The following is a 10,475-nucleotide window of genomic DNA, read 5'->3' as shown; positions in this document are numbered from 1 at the left end:
GGCATCTGGACCCCATCACGCAGGGCTCTCTGGATGTTGGGGAAGGAGGCGGGGTCCCTGCAGGATGTGGGGTTCAAGGGACACAATCCGGGCAGTCTTATCAGAGCCACTCATCCAAGATTTGGAGGGAGGTTGGTGGGCATGTTACTGCCCTCACTCAAGCGTGGATCACCAAGCACCAGCCAGGGCTGAGGAGGCTGCCTCAGTTTCCGCCTGTGTAGAGTGGGGTCCCTGGGGGTCGCCTGCCTCCTCCCAGGCCTGGGTGTGCTGCCCGGAAGGTCCAGAGATGGCTCCTGGTCAGTAGCTGTTCCAGAGCGGCCAGTACCAAGGAGGTCTGAGTGAGAGGACCAAAGGGACGCCCCTTCTGCCCAGCTGAGCAGGACACTCTTGGGCGTGGTGCCAGTCCGCAAGTCCAGGCCGATGGGGAGCAGCTTCGCCCCCCAGCTGGGTGGACAGTGGCAGTGAGGAGCTGTGGTTGCAGATCCTGAGCCACAGAGCTCGTGGGAGCCCGAGGCTGCCACCGATTGGGAGGAGGCTGAGGAGGGGGAGGTGCTGCTGCCCGAGGCTGCGATGGGGCCTGAGGTCTCCAGGGACGACCGGAATGAGAGGAGTTGCAGGACTGTCAGAAACACTGGATCGTGCCGGGCACTCCATGCAGCATCTCGCCCAGAGGCTCCTGGAGACTGAGGCTTCTTGGGTCCTGGTGGGTGTGCAGTGGGGACCCGGGCTCCAGGAAGCGATCTGTCAGGGGGAAAGGGTGGGACAGTCACCTTCTTTTCCTGGCCGTCAGGGACTCTGCGATGGGGCCCATGTGGATCTCCTCCACATCCACGTCGGGCTGGAGGAGCTGCCTGAGTGCACCCAAGTAGGGAGGTAGTGTCCCTGCTGGGTGGGGAGGGGCTGCGTCTGAGCTGCTCACAGGATGTGGAGTGGGGGCTCCTTTCGGTCTTGGCTGCTGTGTGGTGGTGGAGTCGACGGGCTGACATTGCACTGAACAGACGCCCTTGGTGAGTGGGTGCTCTTGGGTGACAGTGGCCCACACGCAGGAAGGTGTGAGGAAGTGCACAGAAGACAGTGCCCTGGGCACTGTGGGCAGTGCTCCTTGGCAAAATTCAGCCAGTCTTCTTATTCGTCGAGCACGGAAGGTGCTAAGGTCGTGCATGGTTCATGGGAAGCAGGGCAGTCTGTTGCTGGGCGTCATGCCCGGCAGCAGGGGTGGATCAGGCTGACATGACCGTCGGGGGGTGGCCTGGATTGCCAGCTGAGGTAGAATTTGCCCAGGTAGCCTGATCCACGGGGGTCTATAACTGCTTCTCCACCCAACAACCCAGACCTGGACAGTGGCCCTGAGGCTGACTTGTATTTGTGGTTATTAGTTTCCTCTGGGTCAGTAGAAGAAGATCTAAGGAAACCTAATGTGAGTAGAGCAAAAAAATGAGGAAGGTTAGAACAGAGATAATTGGAAGAGAAGAGCACTCAAGAAAATCAGCGAAAAATCGGTTCTCTTTTAGAGATTTACCAAATTCACAAAAGAGGCCAAAATGGAACCATTTTAGACCAACGTACTGGCTCACTGAGATGAAGCTGGCAATTCTGAGAAGGACGCAAACTACCCAAGTGACTCCGGGGAAATGGAAACCCCACGTAGACCTCCAGGGAGTAAATTCCCTCAGCAGCAGCGGCGAGAACTTCACAGCAATAAAAGTCCAGAACCGGAGGCTTTCACCGGTGATCTGTCCGTGCATTTCGGGAAGAGGTCAGAGCCGTCCTTCTGAAGCTGACCAAAGTACCAGAGGAGGGAACACTTCCCGTGACCCTAGAACGCCAGATCGTCCTTTCTCCGGACTGACAAAGACGTTGCAGGAAGAGACAACTGCTAGTGAAAATCCACTCTGAAGACAGAGAAAAAATCCTCAGTAGAACTCCAGCAGACAGAATCTAGCAGCACATCGAAGGACGATGCATCATGACCAAGGGTGACATACACCGGGAGTGCCAAGGCTGTTCAACGTCGCTAGTTAATGTCATAACGACATCGGTAAGAAACGTGATCATCTTGATTGATTAGGATAAGCTCGGACAAAATCCAAACCTCTTCATGATCGGTGCTCACGGTAAAATAGAAACAGAAGATTACGTTGTGATAAAGGAGGGTGCCGGGGTCGCTCCACGGGGTGAGTGTCTGACTTCTGGTTTGGGCTCAGGTCATGATGTCATGCGTCCTGCGGTCCAGCCCACGGCAGGTTCTGCCCTCAGCAGGGGGTCTGCTGCGGATTCTCTCCCTCTCCCCCTCTCTTCTTTCACGTTCTCTCTCTCTCTCTTCCCCCCTACCTCTCAAATAAATAGTCTTTAAAAATTATGATAAAGGATATTTATTTAAAAAGCTCATATGTCTATTATTCTCAGTGGTGAAAGGCTCAAAGTTTTCTCCTTAAGATCCAAAATTAATCAGCGATGCCCACTCCCACCACTTCATGTCAATAGGGTCACTGAAATTTGGTCAGAGAAAATATACAAGGTGAATTATTAAAATGGAAAGGATGAAAAACTGTTTATTTATAAATGACATCATCTTATTTGCAAAAACTCCAAAGAATTTAAAAAAAAACCACCTCTATGTGAGATTATAACGTTTTCTGAGAAGGTGTGAGCAGAGAAGACAGACACGTATGGGCCACTGGAAGACCAGTGAGAATCCAGGAATACAGCCGTGTGCGGCCAGTTGTTTCCACACATGGATACCAGGGTCATTCAAGGAGGCAAGAACACTGTTTGCGACAACCAGTGGGAGGAAACCAGACGTCCACATGCAAAGATGAAGTCAGAGCATGACCTCACACCGTGTAAAAAAGTGAACTCCAAAGGGATCAAGGAACAAACTTTAAGAGCAGAAACTCTGAGCACTTCAGAAGTAAACTAAGCACTTAGGGGCACGTCTTCATTCCTTTGGACCTGGCAGCGGTGTCTCTAATACGGCAGCCAAAGCAGAACAACAGAGAAAACAGGTACATGGGGCTTCGTGAATGAAAGGACGCTCTCAAGAGAACGTGAGGAAGCCCAAAGCGTGGTAGAATGTTTGCAAACCCTAAGTCTCACAAGGGCCTTGCCTCTAGAATGTACGAGAATTCCTACAATTTAAGAACATGAACAATCCCACTCAAAATAATTTCCCCAAAGAAGACAGCCAGACAGCCCGCAGGCACACGGGAGGGGGACCCTCACCAGATGGTGCAGAAACGCAAGCTGACACCACCGGGACACACGTTTCCCCACCCCAGGGGGGCGAGCCGGACCAAGCAGGAGGAACCGGTGTTGCAGAGGAGTCTGGGAAACAGGAGCCCTGGACCGTCTCTGGGGGAGACGTAACATGGTGGAGCTACAGGAGCCGAGGGGTGGCAGGTCCACAAGCTGGTAGGCATGGTGTCCTCACTGAGCCCATTCCGCGGGTCGTCCAAACCAAGGACTTGAACGCAGGCGCTCTAACAAAGCCGGCACAGAAGTATTCCCAGCAGCCCCGCTGACAAGACCCGAAAGAGGAAAGCAGCCCCCGTGCGCGTCCACGGGTGAGTGGATCAACACGTCGCGGCGTGTTCCTACGGGGGCTTCATTCAGCCAGAGCAGGACCAAGTGTTGGTACTCGCGGTCCCTTGGAAAACATTACACTCAGTGGAAGACTGAGTATATACTCAGAGTATATACTGCCTGATACTGCTTGTATGAAAAATTCATCACAGGTAAATGAGTGGGCCCAGTGCCAGACTCGTGGTTGACCGGGACCAGGGGGCAGGGGGGATGGCCAGTGACGGACCGCTCCGTGGGCGCAGGGGTTTTCTCCAGGGCATGAAACGTTCTGGGCCTGGATGGTGGAGATGGCTCACAGCCTGGGGAAGGTAGTTAATATCAGGGAATGCACACTTGGAAATGGTTAAAAAGATACCGTTTATTTTATATTAGGTTTGAAACATAACATACCTGAATCATGACAAGAGAAAAAAAGCAAACCCTGAAAGAAAAGGAGCGCGTTCCCCGGAGAGGACAGGAAGACGCTGGTCCTGGACCTGGCACCGGGTGTGGCTCCGCAGCGGGAGCGGCGGTGGGGCCGGTGCGGGCTCTGGCCCTGGAGCCGGGGCTGGATCTGGTCTCGCCCGCACAGCCCCCCAGCCCCAGCCCTGCGGTGGGAGCCCGCGCTGGCTCCGCGTCGGGGGTGGGGTTGGGCGCCTGGCCAAGGCCCGCGGGAAGGGCCGGATCCTGCCCCAGGACCTGGAACGGGCCGGCCTGGCATGAGTCTGCGGCCCGGGGGCTGCCCTCCCAGCTCGTGGGCCGGGGGAAGCTCGGTCTGCGCTCCTCGGCGGCCGGGGGCTCCGTGGGCTCCCCCCCAAGCTGGTTGGGAAGGCTCAGCGCCCCCGGGGGAAGGATAGGGGGAGTTACTGAAAACGGAGACCCGGGTCCTTCCGAGCCTGCAAGGGGCTGACCGGGTCGGGTTCCCGCCTTCTCTTGGGAGGCCGCAAAGCTGCCCGCAAGTCTGGAGGGTGGCGAGGTGTGGAGGGCGCGAGCGTTGAGGGGCTCTTCCCTGGCTCCTCCTTCCCCTGCCGTGTGGACAGGAGCCGGGAAAGTGTGGCCTTGGGGACTGTCGGTGTCCGTCCAAAGCCCCCCTGGAAGGGAGGAAGCTCAGAGCTGCTGCAGCCCAAGTCCAGGCTGGCACCGGCCTCGCCACGGGCAGAGGGTGGGACCAGCGTGGCTGGGACTGGGAGGGCGCCGTCCTGAGTCTCTGCAAGAGCAGCGAAGTCAGAGCTAAAGACGAACAGCCACATGGGAAGTGTTAAGACCGTGATGCCAGCTGGGGGCCCCTGGGTGGCTCCGTGGCTCAGCCGCCCCCCGACTCTCGCTTTGGCTCAGGTCCGGACCTCAGGGCTCTCGGATCAAGGCCCCATCAGGCTCCCCCGTCAGCCTGGAGTCTGCTCGCAATCTCTCCTGCTCTCGCTCAGTTCTCCCTGCTCGTGCTGTTTCTCTGAAATAAATAAGTGTTCGATGGAGAGAACACTGGTGGCCAGAGGACAAGCGGGGTGCGCCGTGCCGGGAGGAAGGGGGGGCCGGGCGGGTGGAGGGTGTCGTGCCGGAGCAGGCAGCAGACGAGGACCGCTGGGAGCCAGGACTTCCCGGGTCGGGGCGGCGGGCACCGGGGCCCTTGGCGTGTTGCCCCTCCAGCCGGCTCACAGGCTGCCTCCTGGGGTGCAGGAGGAACGATGTCCCTGTCCTGACCCCGTGGCTGCCCCCGTCGTCTGGAAAGGGAGCTCCGACGCTGACATCCTGAATGAGCAGCTCCGGCCACAGAACGCCGCCATCGGACGAACGTGTTTGCTATCAAGAAGTAAGCGCATGAGATGACAGAGGGTGGGGACAGCCAGCAGGAGTGACCAGGAACGTCACGGTGTGTGTGCGTGTGCGGCGCAGAGTGGGGCAGGGACCCGTCCTCGGGATGAATGTGACCGTGCGTGCGTGCAGCAGCCTTACGGGCTCTCCTGGGCCCACCGAGGGACACCCCCGGCTCCCTCTCAGGCTGCGCGTCACCGCGGATGACAGCTCCTCCCTGCTGCCACCCCCCTCGGCACAGTCACAGCCCTGACACCGGGCCGCTCTCCCGTGGAGTCAAGGGGCAGCGCACCCCAACTTGCAGGCTACTGGGGAGCCCCCTCCAACCAGAGAAGTGGAAGGGGAGACACGTACGTGCAGTGGATGGTCGCGAGGCTACGCCAGTCGGGCTGGATCCTCCCGTGCGTCCCTTAGAGGATGCGGCTCTGAGGGGGACGACAAGGTCAGACCCAGCAGTCAGTGCCCGACCCCAGGTCCCTGAGCAGGAGCCGAGCAGTGAGGCCATGGGACCCAGGTGACCCGTGAGCATGCGAGGCACGGCTACAGGCAAAGGGCCTGGCTCCTCGGAGCCCCTGGAAGGTGGGGCTGGGGACAGATCAGCTTTCAGGATTGCCATAGGGGGGTCATGAGAGCCCAGGGGTGCAGGGCCTGCAGCAGGCGGAACTTCCTTCCTCCAGAGAGCTCCCCAAGGCCCTCGGATCGTCCTGAGGCCTGGGTGACCCTTTCCCCAGGCTGTCTTGAGAGAGGCATTGGGCCCCGTAGGCAGGGACTGAGACGGGCATAGGTTCGGCCCAGAATCCTCCTCCAGTTCCTGGAGACGGGACTGAAATCACCAGCCAGAGCCTCGCTGCCCAGGGCTCGTGGTCAGCACAAGTGGCTCTGTCACAGCACAGCCCACGGCACGAACACGGGCTGTCCTCACATGTCCCCCCGGGGCTCTAAACGTGGCCCAGGCTGTGGGCAGGAGCCGGGCTTGCACGAAGGAGCCCTTACCTGCAGGATCCTTGGAGAGAACCAGACTCACAGAGTCCGGCCGCGAACCCACACTCACGTTGCCTGGTCATGGACTTGCCCTGGTGACCTGACTCGAGCCTGGGGGGTGTAGTGTCCCTATCCCCAGGCTCAAGATGGTGCCCGCCTTCCCAGTGGGGCCATTGACTGATCTGCCAGGAATGGGGCAGACCCAGGGAAGTAGCTTCAGAGGCTGCGGATAAAAATCCACCTCAGAGGGGCTCAGCACACCTGCCTGACCGCGGGGAGCTGCTGTCCCCACGGTGCGGAGCAGGTAGGCCCTCACAGGGGACCAGCCACGTGAGGCTGTTGACGAAGACTTCCCATGTCTTGGGGCCGAGGAGATGTAGACCTGGACCCTGAGGTTATGCCCTTGGATTCACAGCTGGGGCCCAAGCAAGCCCCCTCTTCTTCTAGGGGTCGACTTTCCCCTTCCCTGCCACTGGGCTGGACCAGATTCCTGATCTGGGGGAGTTCAAGGAATAGTTCAGTGGTGGACCAGGGACCTCGACAGCAAGAGAATCAGTCGCCTTCAAGGAGGGACAAGGCAGGAGGTGGAGCCAGCTCAGTGGGGGCCAGCTAAGTGGGGCAGGAGGCCAGCCATCAGGCTCCCTGAGGAGCTCTGAGGCTTCCCAGAGGAAGGCGTTGTGTCCTCGGGCTCCCGGCTCCCAGGAGCGCAGCTGGGGATGACCCCCCCTCGTAGCCCCCATCCGCCGGGGGTGCTGGGGTCCCGTCCACGCTGCCCCGTCCACATCTTCGCCCTTGTTCTCTGCAGAGGAGATGCACGGAGGGCAGGAGAGGGAGCCGTGGGTGGACAGCCGGCGTGGCGAGTGGGGCGCACACTCACGGGGCTGGGGGTTCCTGCTTCCGAGGAAGCCGGGGCAGGACTCCAGGCTGAGCCACGGGGAAGCTGGGGCCTGGTGGACGCCCGGTCCCTCCCCGGCTGAGGGATGTCATGGATCCCCCCCAGCCCTCTCTGTCCCTTGTTTAGGACCTCAGTCCACGCAGGGTAGCCGCTCCGACAAGGCAGGATCGAAGGTCAAGTCCAAAGACAGCAAGTGGCCAAGACGCAGAACAGTGGGGGTGTCGGTGGAGACAAGAGGGTGCGGTGGCCAATGCTGTAGAGGGTCTGGGCCTTGGCCTTGGGGCACCCGGTGTGGCGCGGCTCTGCCGTCCCGTGGAGGCCCGTGCGCCGCACGCCCTCGTGCACCGGCCGCTGGGGGAGCGCCTGCCCCTCCTCTCCGCGGAGGGCTCTCTCCTCCCCCAGCCGTGCCTCCTCCCGTGCCAGCCGGCGGCTGCCAGCCATGCAGCCTGGGAGCCTGGACATCCTGACGACCCCCTGCCCTGGGGACGGAGCGGTGCGGGTGGGACGTGGTCTCCCAGTGGGCCTGAGGTCAAGGCCCCCACGGCGCTCCCTCCCCTCCTTCGGGCTCATTGTGTCACGTCCTCCCTCAGGCTCCCTGGGCCCAGGCCCCCCTCTGCTGGGGGGCACCCTCGGCCCAGGCTGCACACGCTGGGACCGGGAGCAGGTCGTCTGGACCTTCTGGCCTCGCGCTTCCCCGCCTGTGCTACGGGCACCGGCGGGCCTCCCAGGGTGGTCCGAGGACACCCAGCGCAGGGAGGTGCAAGGCCCTGCACGGGAGATGCCTCGGGATCCCCGAGCGAGCGCACAGGCCTCGCACAGTGCTCCGGGCTTGTGGGGGGCCCAGCGCCGGAGGCAGGCGTCCTGCCATGGGGCAAGGGGAGTCCTGGCGAGGGCGGCCGTGGCGGGGGAGGCCCCTGAAGGTTCCCAGAAGAGGCAGGAGACAGGGAAGACGACAGGACAGAGCTTCCCAAGGAGGGCGACGCAAGGCTCAGAGGACCTCCGAGGCCCGTGGGGAAACTCAGAGGCCCTGGGGATGTTGGCTGCGATGCCGTCCCTGGGGCCAAACAGTTGTGTCCCAAACCCCCAGTCCACACTGCCTGAGGCACTCTTTGTTGCATCGAGGAACCAGGGCCGGGGGCCAGGAGGACTCCCAGGGCGTCAGGTCGAGGCGATCCTGACTTTGCCTCCCTTTTCAGGACTCGATGTGTCCCGAGGCAGGGCGAAGCCTCGTTCTGTCACTCTGGGTGCGGCCGGCCCCGTGGTCCGGAGCAGATTCCTGGTGCCCATCCCGCTGCTCAGCCTGAGCACTGTCCCCCGTCAGCTCCCACAGTGACCGTGAGTGTCACGGGGACAGGGAGCACGTGGTTGGGGGGTGCTCAGTTCCCAGCTGGGGGCCCAGATCCTCTGCTGGACGAGGGAGGGGGGAGGGAGTCAGGCTGGGGGAGGGGGAGGGGAGGAGGGAGGGAAAGAAGAGGAAGGTCTGGAGGGCGGGACGGCCGGCCGGACGGACGGACGGACGGACGGAATCTGGGAGGGAGGCCATGAACGCACAGAAGTGCGGCGCATCCATCAGGAGTCCTGCTTGGAGGGAGGTCCGAGGGCGTCCCAGCGCGGACCCTGGACGGTGGCTCAGGGCACGTGCATCTGTGCCTCCCCGTCCTGCCCTTCCTTCTCCTGGGCCCTCTGTCATCCTGGATCCTGTCCGCCGCCGCCTCCCACCATTCTGAGTGTTCCCAGGAGCAGGGGGGCAGGAGGGCGTCTCAGGAGGGGCTTCTCGCGTCCCGTGCCCCGGACGACGGTGGGACAGGAGCTCCAGGACGCGCTCTCCTGAGGACGGGACCGAGGATGGCGTCCATGTCCTTGGGCATGAGCGCGGTTCCATTCCCAGCTGGCCCCACTGTCTCTCCGTGCTCTCTCCCTTCGGGCGTGAGCCGCCGCGCCGGAGTTTCCGGGCTGAGTCCCAGGTCGAGCACTGCTAGGTGCTCGGTGCCCCTGCGGCCTGGGAAGGGCGCTGCCCACCGTTGTCACAGACAGGGGTGCCCGTCCCCTTCTCTCCAGGGACCTGCCCTGGACCTCTGTGTCCTCCCGTACTCCCCAGGGCTGCTGGTCCCCAGGCCAGACACAGACGGTCTGAGGGTGACCCACGCTGGAACAGGGGTCTCGGCCCCGACATTGGGCCCCTATCCACTCAAGGGGCCTCCACGATCCCGTCTCCTTGGGAATCCATCCGGGGTTTCGGTGTGGCAGAAGCGAAGTTCTATGTCCAAGACACCCAGGACAAAACCCAGTCCCCTTTGGACAGAGGTGGGCAGACACCAGGGCAGCTGCTGGGTGGTTCCCCTCCCAGAAACGTCCAGAACAGGTGAAGGAAGCGAGAGAGAAAGCAGCTGAGGCGTGGCGAGGGGCCGGGCTGGGAGAGCCACGGGCAGGGAGGGCTTGGGCTCAGGGTCCCCTTTGGGGAAGGAGATGTTCCCCAGCGACGACGTTCTGGGCTGTGGGGGGAGGGCGCCGGGGATGGGCTGAGCGCTCAGCACGAGATAATAGAGAGCGTAGAGGACATGGAAAGCGACAATGACCGTGACACTGTACGAGAGGGAAAGAGCACGGGGGAGGGGATGAAACACGGTGGCGGTGGCGGGGCATCGGGGTCGGGGCATGGGACTGAGGGGAGCCGTCCAGGGAGCTCTCCCTGCAGAGCGGGGGGGCTGTGGAGGGGGCTCTGGGAGCCCCGCAGGAGCAGGTGTAGGGGCAGGGGTTGGGCCAGGGGCCGGGCCAGGAGCACGGCCAGATGCAAGAGCAGGGCCAGGGGCAGGAGCGGGAGCCAGGGGAGGGCCAGGGGCAGCAGGAGCGGCCGGTGCGGGACGCAGGGCTGGCGCTGGGTCAGGGACACGGGAAGAGGAGCGCAGGCAGGGCCGGGAAAGGGCAGGAGCAGGGGCGGGAGCTGCGTGTGGGGCGGGAACAGGGGCCCAGGCAGAGGCAGGGGAAGAGCCAGTGGCCCTGCCAGGGGCCCAGGGAGGGGCAGCGGTTCTTGCAGAGGCAGGGGAAGGGGCAGGGGCTGCGTGTGGAGCAGGAAGAGGGACCCAGGCTGGAGCAGAAGGCACAGGAGCAGCGGCAGGACCTCGGTCTGGGGCAGGAACAGGGGCCCAGGGAGGGACAGACGAAGACATAGTAGCCCTGCTAGGGGCAAGGGAAGGACCATTGGTCCTTGGAGGGGCAGGGGAAGGGGCTG

This window comes from Mustela lutreola, chromosome 12 (assembly GCF_030435805.1).
Source record: "Mustela lutreola isolate mMusLut2 chromosome 12, mMusLut2.pri, whole genome shotgun sequence".
NCBI classification, from domain to species: Eukaryota; Metazoa; Chordata; class Mammalia; order Carnivora; family Mustelidae; genus Mustela; species Mustela lutreola.
The sequence above is the reverse complement of the archived record's forward strand: the minus strand, read 5'-3'. Positions refer to the sequence as shown.